The following is a 15,305-nucleotide window of genomic DNA, read 5'->3' as shown; positions in this document are numbered from 1 at the left end:
GCGTACGGCGCACGCAGGGTTGCCTTTGCCACACATACAAATTAGCAAAGCAGTGGCGTATAGGGGGCTTTTCCAAGGGGCAGTGGTATTGCTTGATGACTGGTCGTTGACCGAAGTCGACAGGAAGCACACGCCATCACTTCCCATGCTAGAAAGGTCACTGTTTTCTTTCAGCAGCACCTTAGAAACGGGTGAACTTTTTCAACTCGCTGCTGTCGGCATCCAAAAAAGGGCACAATCGAGTGTTTTGTGGCATTCTCAGGACAGGGCTTCACAAAGCTCCGAAGATGCACACCCGCAAGCGCTTGCCTTAACCCTTCATCAATGGACGACTTGTTGTTTTTGCACAATAACTTAGAATAACAATTGTGCGTGCACGCTGCATCTGTATATATTCACGATTTTGTCATATGGAATGCAATAGTTCAACATTACAAGGTCATTTAAATAAACTGATTTTCCCGATATTGTTTCTTTTTGTGTCGGCGTCGCTTTATTGCAGGTCGGGCCGGGCCCGGGCCGGGCCTTAACCCGGCCTAAGGCCGAGCCGGGCCGGGCGAACTCGGGCTTCTTTAGCGTCGGGCCGGGCCGCCTGTGGTAGTGTAGGGCCCGGGCTGGGCGCGGGCTCAGAATTGCGGCCAATGCACAGCTCTAACCGTGACTAACGTAATAACGCGCGAACGTATGGCTCCATGGCCCAGCTGGTCCGCATGCATCCACGCGATTGGGCAAATCGCGATTTGACCTTGTGGTTGGAGTATCCCTTGATAATTAGACGTCAATCGGTCCCCGTTACGGTGGTTCCCATGAAGCGATTATTTACAATACGGCCGAAAGCTAAATCCCCGTTGGGATCTTCGGCGACAGGTACCGATGGCAATCCGCTTGGCAGCAACCAGCATCAATCTAGTCTGCAAGTCACTCACTGAATCGAAACGCGTGCAACAGTCGCGTAGCTCATGCTGTTGCTGCCCTCGAGCGTTGTGGTACTCTGCCGGCCACAGTAAAACTGACCCTGTTTGCAGTTCCGAGAAGTGGCAACGGTTACGACAAACTATACCGGTGTAGACTAGCAGAGTGCAATTTAAGGATAGCATACATACCGCTATTACCAGCAACAGAACTGATGTAAGCGAGAAAACAATGTCAACATCAGGAATACCGAAGCGCGCGGCTTCCGGCGCTCCTTTCTAAGATGCGAGGCCTAACCGGGCGGCGTGGGCGCTTGCTCTGCGCTTGCGCTGCATTTCTCGTTTTGATTTCGTTATCGAAACCACTGCGCGTAGTCCGTCTCTTTCGCATGACGGCGCGTGCTGTAAGAAACGTTGTTTTGGAAGGATTTATCCTACTACATGATCTGTCGGTTGGTCATTATCGGCACGATAACTGTTCTGAGTGGTTGTATTTGAGATGGAGACATTTTGTTCAGGCAGGACTGAAACTTCGCATACACGGCCAAGGACCAACCAACAGCACGAAGTCTTCTGCGATGCACTCCCAAAGCAGCGGACGCTCCGGGCGAGCTATCTGTAATGGATAGGACATTTGTTCGGCTCTTTTAAAACGAATAGCTTTCTTTGGCTCTCTCGGCCGTTTTCGTTATGGGTCGGAAGCATGGTCGGAAGTATGACGATGGCCGGACTTTGGGGAGTGAGCGGGGAGCATGGCAGGCCGTCAAGCGTTATCTCTCGGGTGACTGAGTGGCGGGGAGGGTAGGGAAGAGAAAGGGATGGGCGCACTGTCGCTCGTTAGCTCTCTCGCTCGTTCGACGCGAGAAGGCGATGGAAAGGGCGTGTGTAGGTAGCGTAAAATTGAAGAGATTGTCATTAGCCTCGTTAATTGCTGCCGTAGCAGTAACGTATGCTTCTTGGTGTTTTTGCCAATCGCTGTCAGCGTTTCTTTTGTTCACTTCTTCGGTGTGCGCTCTTTGTACTATTAAGACATTTTTTAACGTCTCGTGTGAAACACGGCGCATCTATTCTGAATTTAATGGTTATTTTAGGGATACACGCAAGTTCAATTTTTTTCTTCATCTTGTCGTGGAAGACATTACAATTCTGATTTGTTGTGCGGGTGTTAAACGTGCCTTCAAACGTGGAGGCAAATTCATCCAACATTGGGTTCATTTTATTGGTGTCAACTCTTCAATAGTTCAGTATATCTGTTTTGTGACAGTAGCTATTGCTTCACGAGACAGCGGAAGGGTACAGTGAACGAATCTAGCTGTGGTCGCTTAATTCATGAAGTACGTTAGTATAGACTTTACCTGAGTATCTACAGATAGTAAATCTAGAAGATGTTAGCCTTTATAGTCGGCTCGTGTACCAGCTGAATCAAATCACTTGTGACGATCAGTCGAAGAGCTCACAGATGACGTTGTTCTATTTATACCGGGGTAATTAAAATCACGGCCTAATATTAGAATATATTGTGGATGCACGCTGAACGCGTATTCTAATGAGTATGATCAATGCAGTCCGGCTGGTTGCCAAGGAGGCGGTGACACATACCTACGATGTACGTGATCCCTTTGTGTCGAAATACATAGCCCCTAAGACGATGAACAAAACAAGATCAAGGTGAAAGCAGGCGCAAACGTTTCGACAAGTGAACTTGTCTTTTTAAAGAAAGAGGCAAGTTACGTTGGCTACTGCTTTCACCTTGTTCTCGTTTTGCTCATCGTCTCGAATTTTCATCACCTACATTCCCCGTGTTTTCCCTGGATATACAACCCCCAGTAGTTTGCGCGGCGTATAAATGGGCATAGGAGACGGCTTGCAATCGTTCTGAATAACGATCATTACACCTTCTCCCCTGCAATCGCCCCTATCTTTACGCAAAACTGTCAAGTTATTCGGGAGAGATAGTTCACCATTCTGGATATCGGCAGTCAGCCATGTTTCGATGTCGATAATAATGTCTGGGGCGCATGTGTTAGTCATAGTTTTCACTGCGTGAAAAGTAGGACCAATAACACGACCAAAAGTATTTCCACCAATACTCTAAACGTCTCTTGCTTACCTCGGCTGCTGACCGGTTGACGCTTCCGTCCACTTTAAACCCAAGCGCTTCTGGAAGGTGTACGTTGTATACCTATGGTTTTCACTGGGTGAATCCCTTCGCATTCCATTAGGATGCGTTGAGTGGTGTCCGGATTTTTGCTGCGGCATACATATGCCTCACCTAGTTCCGAATATTTGCTCCGATGTGTTTTTGTCTTTAAGCAACCGGATCGAGCCTTAAATAACAAGGCACTACCCTTTGTGTTATGGAAAATATTTTCCATTCTAATTTCTTTCTTCACATGCTCGTCAGTCTCCATGATCCTTTTTCTTTCCATTCTTTGCACCCAATTAACTGCCTCTGTTTATCTCACTTTCTGATGACTTCTGGTTGTCTATTTACAGTGAATTCCCTGTGCCCTGTACTTGGTTGTCAAGTTTCTTTACCTCTTCCTCTATTCTATGTTCACGCTTTTCAAGCACGGATATTTGCACACTTTAGCTGCCCATTTATTTTCATCCATGTTCCTGAGTCTTTCTTCAAAACTAATCTTGCTCTGCGCTTCTCTGACTTCAAAAGAGGCCCAACCCATGTCACCCTGTATTGCATCGTTTGTGGTTTTACCGCGGGCTTCCAAAGCCGACCGGCATACTGATCTTCGTTCAACTTCCAACCCCGGCAAAATATCCGTTTTTAAGCACAACATTGAATTTGCGAACGTGAGCGCTGGCACCATTACTGCTTTTCAGGTTATACGTACCACCTCATATTTATTGTGGGCCCCAAAACGCTTTATGTTTAATTATTGCTGCATTCCGCTTACCCTTTATTTTCAGGTTCGGTTTATGTTTACGCCGAGGTAGTTATATTGCTTGACAATGAGTATGACTTGCTGTTGAATTGACACCACATAATTATTCGTATTTTCATTAAGGATCATAATTCCAGATTCCCCGTGCTAAACCTGAGGCCTAGAATTGTCGCTGCTTTGCCACAGATATTCGCAAGTGTCTGTAAATCTCCTTTACTGTCCGCTAGTAGCACTATGTCGTCAGCATACATCAGTCCAGGGAGCTTCTGTTGCACCATTTGTCCATTACGCATGTAGGAAAAACCAAATCCTAATTCGCTGTTTCCCAGTCGTCTTTCTATGCCCTCAACATAAAACGTGAACAACAATGGGGACAGAGGACATCGTTGCTTCAGTCCTTGGTGAATTCCCACCGCTTCATTACCTTTTCGATCTTCCCATGCAGCTTGTACTCGGTTGTCTCTATATATCTCCCTCAGCAGCTCCAAGAGATCGCCCTCTATGCCTTCGGGCTTAAGAATATCCTATAACGATTACCTGTCTACGTTGTCATAGTATCTTTAACATCTAGAAATGCTATCCATAAAGGTATATTCTGAGCTACTATATTACTCTCTATATATTATATATTATATTTTATATTATATAACTACTGTATTATCCTATAAGCGTCTGCCTGGCCTGAACCCATTCTGCAGTTCCCCCAGTACATCATTTTTCTCCTCCCACTTCGACAGTTCCAATTTTATGGCTTGCATTGTCACTCTGTATATCACCGACGTTACTGTAACTGACCTGTACGAGCTCGTCTTATCCTTATCACTTTTGCCTTTGTAGATGAGGTTCATTCAGCTTGCACGCCATTCAACCAGAATTTTCGTCGTTCTTATCACTTGCCCTATATGGCATTAGTCAACAGCGCATTGCTCTTTGGACCGAGGTTTTTGATCAGCTGTATTGGGATTTCATCGTGCCCTGCTGCCGTGTTATTGGGGACATTTTCTTCCGATTCTTCTTTTTTTTTTCAACAAAAGCTTTATATGCTAAATTTTGATCTCTCAGGATTCTCTGTTGTTGCTGAATCTGTTTGAGTCTGAATTACGCTTTCTTTCGTGCCGATTGGATTGGATTGGAGCCAACTTTATTTATGCCTGCAGTTGGGCGCTCGCGCGCCCCGACGAGAACTTATCCCTAATAACGTCTGTGATGTACCGCAGCTTGTCGTTTCCCTTCGTAGATATTACCGTCTTCATCCCTTATAGCCGTTTGCGAATCTTTAGTTGGAACTCCTAGTGCTCTTATATGGTAACAGAATCTCTCAGGGGCTCCTCTATGTCTTTTGCGAATCGTATGGACCCAACATTCACTTGCGCACTTAATTTTCTCTTGCACGATCTCATTCGCTACCCTTTTCTTTTCTCAGTACTTATGCCATCTAAGGAGCACCTCTTCTTCGTGTAATCCCAACTGTTTCTGCTTCTTGATGGTCCCTAGACGCCTGCTTACGCTCTTCTATAGCTTGCTTTATTTCCTTGTTCCACCACTTACGCAGTTTCTTCTTTTCAATACAACATTGTTTTTCCGTGTCTGTCTTATTTTCTGCTGCATAAGGTCTACCAGTTCCTTACATTTACAGAATGCTGTAAGGAAAGCTTCCATTTTCTTCTCTATGTTCTTTTGCGATCTCTGTTATTTACTCTTCACTCATATTTAGAAATTCTGATGCTATAAGTTCGTGTTTTACATTTGTATCTCACTCAAACTTTAATGGTAAACGTAGTTCACTACCCAGGCTATTCTTTTTCCATGCTCGTCTATTATAATTTGATTTAGTTGTTTGTAGAGCATTTCTGAGACTATAAGGCGTAGTCTGTATATGACTGTTTGTTTCCGCATTGCCACGTTACCTGTCCATGACACTTATTCTCCCTGTTAACTGCTATAAGGTTCTGCTCATCACACAGGTCCAGCGCTAGAGAACCGTTGCAATCAGTATATGCGTCTAAATAATCCATGTGCGCGTTCATATCTAAGGTCCATCCGGTGTTGCTGTACTTTCGCTTAAATGTAAAATGCCTGGAGTGCAAAGAATACTCGCCAGAACTCATGTACGAGGCAGAGTTTTGCATTGTGGTCTGCTGGGAGAGCTTTGCATATATGGAGGAGTTCGCATAAGTATGAATAATACGCGTTCTTATTCTTCCTCTTCCTTTTTCTTTCATGTTCGAGGCGTAGCGAATGAGTCACAGCGTTGTCGATGACGAACGAATTATTCGCTTTCTGCATGCACGAACTCGGGGATATTTCGTATCGCTCACGAGAAAATTGTGCTCCTAGCTAACACTGCCGATCGAACGGAGGAGCCCACGCTATGACGTCATTGTTTCGTTTTCCTTTGTATCCTATTTCTGAAGAAACAAGGACGATCGCGAAATTTGCGCGGGCAAGCATTTGAAGAGAGGAACGGAAGACCCATCTGGCGAAGTGGACGTCGTCTGCAGCCTTTAATACTATCGAGCATTCCTCCAAATGAATGCTACCATTTTTCTTTCGACATGGCGTTGTTTTGGTAATGTGGGTGCAAAATAGCGTTGTAAAATTTGAAAGGTGAAAAAAACAAAACAAAAAGGAGATGACTACGCTGACCGGAAAGCTTTTTCCCGTTTTGATCTTGCGCCATAAAAATAACGCCGTTATAAACTCGCGGATGTCCAGAGATTCCCTGGCGGTACTGGCCGCGCTTCTCCCCAGGCAGAAATATTATGCTTCGTCGTGCCGGAGAAAACTCTTCAATAATTCCAAGAATGCTGGAAATGCGTTCATGAACGTTGCCTCCGAGAATCGATTTTGGGCCTCAGTTCACGAATCCCACCATTTCTGTCTTCCACGAAAAAAAAAAGAAACATAATAATATATAATAAATCAACCGTTCAGAAAAAAAAGCTCTAACGTATAAGCAAAACGCGATCACTAGCGAAGCATACATTTGCAAGAGATAATCAGAGTTAAGTTTCGTTACCAAAGAGAAGTGAGCCCTCTACGGAACGCAAAAATCGATCGAAACGCATATTACACGCTTAATTGTTGTTTTTTTATTTTGCGTGCTTACTTTTTCATCTCCTACATGAAAATGGGGCTGTTTATTTCGTACGCATGTAAGCGCACGTTGCGGTCGGAAAATTACCATGAAAATTCGCTCCGTAACAATTGGATTAAGTTCTCTGGGCGAGTAATTGAGCGTACGCTCGTCGGAAATCACTCTTGTGACGAAAAAAGAGCTATTTTGCACGGTTCTTTCTTACGAAAGAGATCGGCATTACGAAAGAGATCGCCTAAATATAAACAGCCCAGCTTGTAGTCAAGGACGAAAAAACTGTGTAGTAGTGGCACGATGCTTCACCGCACCGCTTGGGCTGCTTGTCGTAACTGCCGATTTTCAGAACGCTGCGAAGCTCGCCTTATGTCCACTAGGGTGAGTTTTCTGCAGATCGCATTGCTAATGCAACGCATTGTTAACATCAGAGGATGCAATAGGAACTGTTGGAGGTGTTGCTTTTATCGTTGAGTCGGTACTTTGTAGCTAAGTCCCACTCAGTGGCCCAGTCCAAAAACACCCGGCTGTTAACTAATGCTTTAAGTCACCCATTATCTCCTGGCAGCCCTTTAAAAGCCAAGCTTTGCGACACCTCTGAGATCGCCTGAGCGTGTGCGCGTTAAAGAATGCATATTAAATGCTTTAAAAGGGCAATGCTTTATTAAAGGGCAAAAAATACTTGCGTCGTTGCCACGTTCCATAAACTTTTACACAAGAAACAAATCCTCGACGTGCCAAACGCATTAACTTATTCACTTCGTTCTGTACGTAAACAAACAAACAGACAAACACAGCAAACAAACAAATAAATAAAAAACGTGGAGGATGCTCAAGCTTCGCGTTTTAGAGTGGAATGGTACAGCATTCAAAGATCCCTGACTGCTCCTCACGCTTCCCTACAACTGCTGCTTATGTGACCGTAATGCTTACCGGGAAACGCTGGCGGCAAACGTTATGCTCGAAGGCGAGCCTTGTGGTAGAAACGCGGCCTCTTGAGTGGGCCAATCCCAGAGGTAGGGCACAGCCGAGCCAAAAAAAAAACACACACACACACACACACACACATCATTTTCAGGTTTATGCTATTTTTCCACAGTTTTAGTATTTCAGTCTGAGAAGATATAACCTAAAAGACATGCGCTGTCATTGATTTGTTCGATGATATTTGTTTGTGGGCTGTCATTCTCAAAATTCAGAGGAATAACTTTGCCAAGAGCGTAAGACAAGGTATGAGCGACTTTACTGATATAATCGTGAGGCAAAATAACCCGCATATATCGCATGTCATATCGCAAGGCCGGGCATGTACATATACCTAAATATATCCCAAAATTTTCACTCGCGGACAACTTCGCCTACACCGACCCCGATACCGGTTTTTCTGTGACACGGTGCCCTTAACGCTATCGTGCTAATAAATATATAAAAAAAGTCGCACTTTTGCCAGAAAGGACATCGATCGCGATAGCAAATTAGCAGACAGCCATACGGAGTAAGGATAACACTTATGTCGGTCGTATCAACTTGTAAAAATTCGCTTGCTGACTATAACAGGCATGGTGTCAGCGTGCGCAGCAAATATAAACGCACCACACTCGACGACCGCGGACACTCGCTGTCAAAACGCTGGCGTGAGCACGCGGCAGCAGCAGTAAGCGAAATGACCTTCGTGCTGTTTATCACTGCAACGCAAACTGAGCGCCGAGAACACACAGCAGACACAAAGCTACGAGCCGTCTTCGCACCTAGACTTTGTCCCCAACGCAGATAGCTGGCAAGATACGGCCGCGCGACATAGCGCATTCGCCACATACGCCGTTACAGGCGGAGTAGAACGCCACCCTCCTCCCGATCCCCCGGTGCATCGCAACGTTGGGTGCCTCGCGCGCTACGGAAGACGGCGTGCTTCCTCCCCGCTCTCCCCACTTTCGCGCGGGCGAGATTTAGCCGCCGATCGTCGGCTACCCATGCACGCTTTTACTCGCAGATACAGCTTAGGATGCGCGACGACGGTGTTATCGCCCTTGAAATTTATAATGAACATCACGGCGACGCCGACGGCAGACATGCGCCCGGAGTGTCCACGTGTTTGCTATCCCAATAAATAATACCGCGAGCAGTGCACTAACTGGTCTCCCTATAAGACCCTTTCGCGAAGCTCAGTTTTCACAAGGGCGTCCAAAGAATGCAGGCCAAAGAGACCGCAGTCTGGAGGTTGCCCGCTTCATCCCCCGGCTGCAGATCAGAAAAAGATCGGGGCGTGAGTAAACCTTACAGCCCGCGAAATCATTGCATATCTAAACAAAAAAAAAAAAACGCGCCAGAAAAAGAAAACGGAAAAAAAGCCCATTCTGAAGAAAGCACTGAACACTCTTTGCAAGGGTTCATGAAAAACACATCTCTTCCGCAATCTCGGTGATCTTCGCCGCCGCGACGTACGTGCGCGTGCGTGCGTGTGTGTGTGTGTGTTGCAAGCTCGATGCGATTCTCCTCGAGGCATTAGATACTATTTTCCCTTAAGTGCTCCCTTCTCCAAGATGCGACGGCCCCTGGAGAGGCAGTGATGCAGAGGATCGAGAGGCTTTTACGTTGGGCGCGAGCAAATGTGCCACTCCGGCGGCCGCACTGTTTTTTAAAAGCTCCGCCGTCTGATCGTGCCGCCGATAAGGTTTGTCTGTTGACATGACACCTCGCCCCCACGGAGAGCTCGCGAGTGAAACTCTTGCCAAGCCGGGCAAAAGGCGAGCCCTTCTCAGCAGTGCTCGTCACGTAGGCGCACCCCGATGTTATTTGATAGGTGATCGTATACGTGCGAATTCGCTCAGTTCCGGCTTTGTGGCCGCCGTGTGTGTACACAGTCGCGCACCCTTGGTCCACGAGAGTGAAACGAACGTTGAGCGAGACCTCAATTGCCATGCGGGTTGGATATAACAGACGTCGGCGACAGCATGTGGAACTTAGGACGGACTTCTGCACACGCGGTTTTGTGGGTACGTACACGCACATATATACGCTATGCAGCTGGAGTTGTTCACCGACAAGAAATTGCTTTCCTGGCAGAGATATAGGAGCACACGTACCGTTACCGTTCCTGCGGGTATCTGCGTATTTCTTTGACGATAGCCCAACTAGAAATGAATTTAGAGTAGCAAGAAGCAAATGTTTTCAGCCTCTACACTTGGTCCCAGAGTTAAGCCTAAATTAATACTCCGAAGCGTGAAGCGCGGGGCCGCGTCGACTAGGTTTTAGCCGAGCACTCGCAGTGTCTCGCACTTCCCACCTTGCAGTTATGCCAGCGATGGTCCGTGAATTAACAGGCGTCGTTAAACGTGCAATAATCCAATGATCTTCAGCAGTTTCTCATCCAATATAACGAGGGTTGTGCCTCAAATAAATACCGCCAACAAATTGCGCCGCACCGAGGACCACACTCACAACCTCGAGAAACCGCGGTTGTTCTACCCGACAGTAAGTCAGCGGTTCATCTGCGCAGACACGCTTCTGAAACGGCGCCATAGCTAACGTCCCCAAAGTGAGGTTAGAACGCAGTAGAGTAGATGATTAAGCGCACCGAATGATGTTGAAGATGGTGATAAAAGCAGGAGCGAGCCCTAATACACATGTACGAAGGACGCCGATGACGGTTGTATAGTGCATTATTATATATTTTTAATCTGGCGATATATATACAGCTACGCTGCCCAAGAGGGAGAGGCTCACAGAAGAAGAAACCTTTTATATTAAAAAGAATGGTCCAGCTGTTTTTGTTGTGGTTTTTTAGCACATAACTTTGCCATTGCAACAAACAGGCCAAAGACTTTGGTTCAACTGGGACGATCATTTTAGAGGAAAAATTGGATGGTTTGTGCACCCGACAACGAGCGGGTTTTTTCGGGATGGACGCACAGCTAAACGCCCGCGCGGACATGCGAAAGTGTCGGACTTCTTTCGTGTGCGCCAAGTGTGCGGGCTTTTGTGTGCGCCAAGTGTGCAGCTGTCAGCACTTGCTTGCAGAGGTAGCTTTCTGGTTTGCGATAAAAGGAACTTGCGCAGGACTGAATACTGGGGTTTTACATGCCAGAATTACGATTTGATTATGAGGCACGCCGTATAGTGGGGCACTCCGCATTATAATTTTGTCCCTCAGCGGATTTATTAACGTGCCCCCAATGATGGAACACGGGCAGTACTTTTTTTTTTATGGAGGATTGGACTGACCTATTTGTATGCAGACAACACGATCAGATAGGATGGAGGCGGTTGGCCTGCACCTTTTATTGCCTCTTCCATGCGCAGTTCTCGACAAACAGCGTGATTCGTTCTGCAGCGACCGCTACAAGCCCGTTCTAGGAGTTTTATCAAGATGTTGCCGTTCTGCGAATGCCACCGCGAACAGACACAACGCGCGCATGCGCAGTCCAGACTAAGCTCCACGCGAACTGCTAGCAGGAGCCGTGATGGTATTGTATAAAGCGGGATCCATGGGGGCTATACCCGAATTGTGCAATACGTACTATCGCGCTCACTAAGAACTACAACGCGCTACCGCTTTCCCACACGCTGTCGCGTTGTAGCTCAAGCTGAGCGCTCTAGCACGGCATGGTTCACTCATAAGGGGACCATCTAATTAGTGGTACGCCATAAATTACGGCTGAGACAGTTGATGAAGGCCTTTATTATTATTATTATTATTATTATTATTATTATTATTATTATTATTATTATTTCGTTTGGATGTTTGCCTAATGCATCGTGTCAATTAAATTTTACGCGATAAGGTAGAAGAAATATTGCTGTTGTAATGCATTTGTTACCAGTCTTTAAGGGTGGGCCAGCGCCACACTCTCCTCTGAGAAGCCTACCCAGTTTTCTTCCTTCATCTGCTGTCGCAACCAGAAGGCTTCGCTGCACTACACGAGCAATACATTGCGGTGATGCCGACGTGCTACATACCTCTGCGTTTACTTCATTGTCACGCCGCCCAGCGTATTATTATTATTTGTTTTGAACACATATACACATATACACAGGTAACAGGAAAGGGAAGGCGAGGAGCAGGCTGGCAACTGCCACCGGAAGGGGCACAACGCCTGCCTACTCTTCTGAAGGGAGGTGACAGCAACACAGAAATGGAAGATAGGAAGGTGGGGAGGAAAAAGGAAAGAGGAAAGGAGAGCAACAGGACAAATCTAAAGACCAAAGTAGAACACTGCAACAGGACAAATCTAAAGACTGAAGTAGAACTCTGCAGCCGGAATTAAAGTGACGCCGCGTCGAACAGCCTCCACAATTATCAACCACATCCATGGCTAGTTCGCTATGCGGCTAATTGTGTTCTCCACGATGAGACGCCAAGTAAAGCTGCACGTAATCACCGTTTCACGTAATCACCTGCACGTAATCACCGGTTCACAATATACACTACAAGGTGTTTGAACCCGCCACCTCCTATCTTCGAAGGAAGAAGCGTTAGGGTACAGTACTGATCACACACAGTAGGGCCGGTCACTAAAGGTCACGCTGCTACAGAATGTTAAATGTTCATGCTACAAACGTGAACCTAAGTCAGTTAGGTCTATAAAGGTTAGTAGGGCGCGATGGGCTTGATCACGTTTAGATGCACAACCACTGGGGTATAAACATTCCTCGAGTGTCGCACACCGCAGGCCAAGGAGATGATAGTTTCTCACTAGCGACATGCGCTGCGCACTGAAAGCGGGACACTCAAGTATAAGATGCTGAAGTGTCTCGTAGCAGCTACAAGACGTACACAATGGACTTTCCGCTCGCCCTTGTCTGTATAAACGTTCGTGCACGTTCACGCTACCAACCCTCAGCTTGAGCAGTTGTGCTCTAGCACGACGAGGCAAGCCTCGACCACGAACACGGGGCGGGAACGTTCCATTTGCGACGCGCTGATCTGGATGCTGCTTGAGTAGGTGGCGACGAATCAGCAGACGAGCGTCATCAAGCTTGCACATAATTTCTGGGCAGTCACAGTTATTATGAACGCAACTTGAAGCGAGCCGATCAGCCTCTTCATTTCCGGCGATTCCTACGTGTGCAGGTATCCATTGAGCAACGAGAGATACCCCACGTGATGTAATTTTGCTCGCAGAGTCATTAATGCTGCGCACAAGTGGACAATCAAGCTCACTGCTTTGTAACCTGCTAAGGGCAGCACGGGAGTCCGTAAAGATGACAACCTTCGATGTAATTAACTCCTCTTGCACGTATTTCAGTGCAACATTAATCGCTGCTAGTTCCGCAGTTGTTGATGAAGTAGGATGAGGTATTTGAAAGATACGTCGTACTTGAGTTGAAGGGCAGTAAAAAGCTGCAGAGGCGCCTTGACCGTCGTTGTGTACAGATGCATCTGTGAAAAATTGAAGATAATATGGAAACTTTTCGAACAAGTGAGACTGAGCCAATTGGAATATTGCCGAAACAGCCATATCAGACTTTTTGTGCATGTCAGGGATTGTGAGGAAAATGGGGAATACGTGTTTCGTGATACCTTTTGGAGGCGGAGACGTATCTGAAGCAGCATGTTCAGAAATGGTAGTGATATCCATAAATAATGCCGCCATTTTTCCCATGCGAGATAATGGGCGGTGAATCAGACGATCAAGGAGCGATTGACCATTCGATGTGCGGTGCAGACGCTCAATATGATACAGTGCTCTCTGATCTGCTTGTAGCCTCAGGGGTAACTGATGCGCCTCAGTAAGTAATGCAATAGATTGCGCCTCACGAGGTAATCCAAGCATCAGCCGAAGGGCAACGCGATGATCTCGCTCCAGTTGGGCCATCAAACTATGTGGTATGTTCAAAATTGGTAATGCGTACAGCATGCCTGAGAGTACAGATGACTGGTACACCTGAAGAGCCGTTGTTTGGTCACAACCAGCACCTCGAGCAGTCAAGGCGGCCACATACTTAAGAAGGGAGTGCGATTTGCGTCGTACAGATTTAACGGCAGGACGCCAAGAGATGCGATCATCCACAATTAACCCCAAATAACGGTGTTGTCGCACCTAGATTATAGGCGTTTCGTCAATATACAGTCGGCTCATTGTTCGACGAGCGCGTTGTTTAGGGTTATATGCTATTGCAGCCGACTTAGCAGGTGATATGAGCAGGCTAACTTCACCCAAGTACTCCGAAGTAGCGTTGAGAGCTCTTTGCATGCTTGCACGAAGCCGCGGACCAAGGTGCGAAGGGCCGCTTATCCACAGAGCAATGTCATCTGCGTAGACAGCTATGCTCACAGGGAAATCAGTGTCCCGAGGCAAATGACTTGGAAGCGCGGCGAGTACCGCGTTAAACAAAAGCGGCGATAATACGATGCCCTGTGGAGCACCGCACTTCAAACTTCGGTATTCACTAGTTACTCCTCCGACACGCACTTTCATCGGCGCTCCGATAGAAAATTATGCACAAACTCGAGCAGACGACCCGAAATTCCCGCGGTTGCAAGAGCGGAAATAATCGCCTTATGCGGAACTGAATCGAAAGCTTGCTGTATATCTAGGAAGAGCATGTAGGCGGAATGCTTGTTTTCTTTAGCAAATTCGAGTGCTGAGACAAGGTCTGATATGCTGTCCAGAGCCGAACGGCGGCGACGAAAGCCACTCATGAAATCAGGGAAAAAATTCAGCTCCTCTAGCATGACATCTAAGCGAAACAAGACCATTCGCTCCATTAACTTGATGATGTTTGAAGTTAGGGATATTGGTCGGTAGGACTTGAGGTGCCTTGCCGGACGCCCGGGCTTTAATATTGGTATTACCACGGACGATTTCCACTCAGCAGGGATTGCATCGGTTCTCCAAACTTCATTATACTCGTCCAATATACGGTCATGGAAACTCTTATCAACGTTCCGCAATGCTTGGTACGTCACACCATCTGCGCCTGGAACAGTGCGGCGTTTGGAGAGGCTCAGCGCGTGTCGCAGCTCCTCAAGAGTGAAATCTGCCTCGTCCATCTGGCAAGCTGGACCGTAGGAAGCGGTTACGGTGCTGTGACTTGTCAAACAAAGAAGGTCGCTAATTGTGGTGTCACTGGATGCAGGAGAGACGAAAATGTCTGCAAATGCCTCTGCTATTACTTTTGGTGACTGGCCAGTCGCTATGCTCAATGTAGCCGTAGGATTCTTGCAGATTTCAGGAGTGCGGAGAGCCTTCAGTATGCGCCATACATTTCTAAAACCACTTCCAGTATGCAACGAACTACACAAAGCTTCCCAGCTCTTGCGACGAAGCTGTTTTGTATGCCGCCGTATGGCTGCATCAATGCGATTATATATAGTCCAGTCGGTGCGTCGTTTAGAGCGCTGTGCCCGTCTATAAGCGCGCCGTCGACATGCGCGGAGCCGCAAAAGCTTTAGATCGG

General features: G+C 46.9%; 1 long non-coding RNA gene across 1 annotated transcript in view; it reads right to left on the bottom strand.

Annotated features, from left to right (window-relative positions):
• LOC142572186 (uncharacterized) overlaps positions 1–15,305 on the bottom strand; it is a 222,522-nt gene that overhangs the window by 41,484 nt on the left and 165,733 nt on the right. The window contains exon 2 of the long non-coding RNA XR_012826011.1: positions 7,839–7,899. This is a non-coding gene — a long non-coding RNA (uncharacterized LOC142572186). The remainder of the gene's footprint in view (positions 1–7,838; positions 7,900–15,305) is intronic.

The sequence above is a fragment of the Dermacentor variabilis genome, chromosome 2 (assembly GCF_050947875.1).
Source record: "Dermacentor variabilis isolate Ectoservices chromosome 2, ASM5094787v1, whole genome shotgun sequence".
Classification (NCBI taxonomy): domain Eukaryota; kingdom Metazoa; phylum Arthropoda; class Arachnida; order Ixodida; family Ixodidae; genus Dermacentor; species Dermacentor variabilis.
Note: the sequence above shows the minus strand (reverse complement) of the source record. Positions and strands in the feature narration are given on the sequence as shown.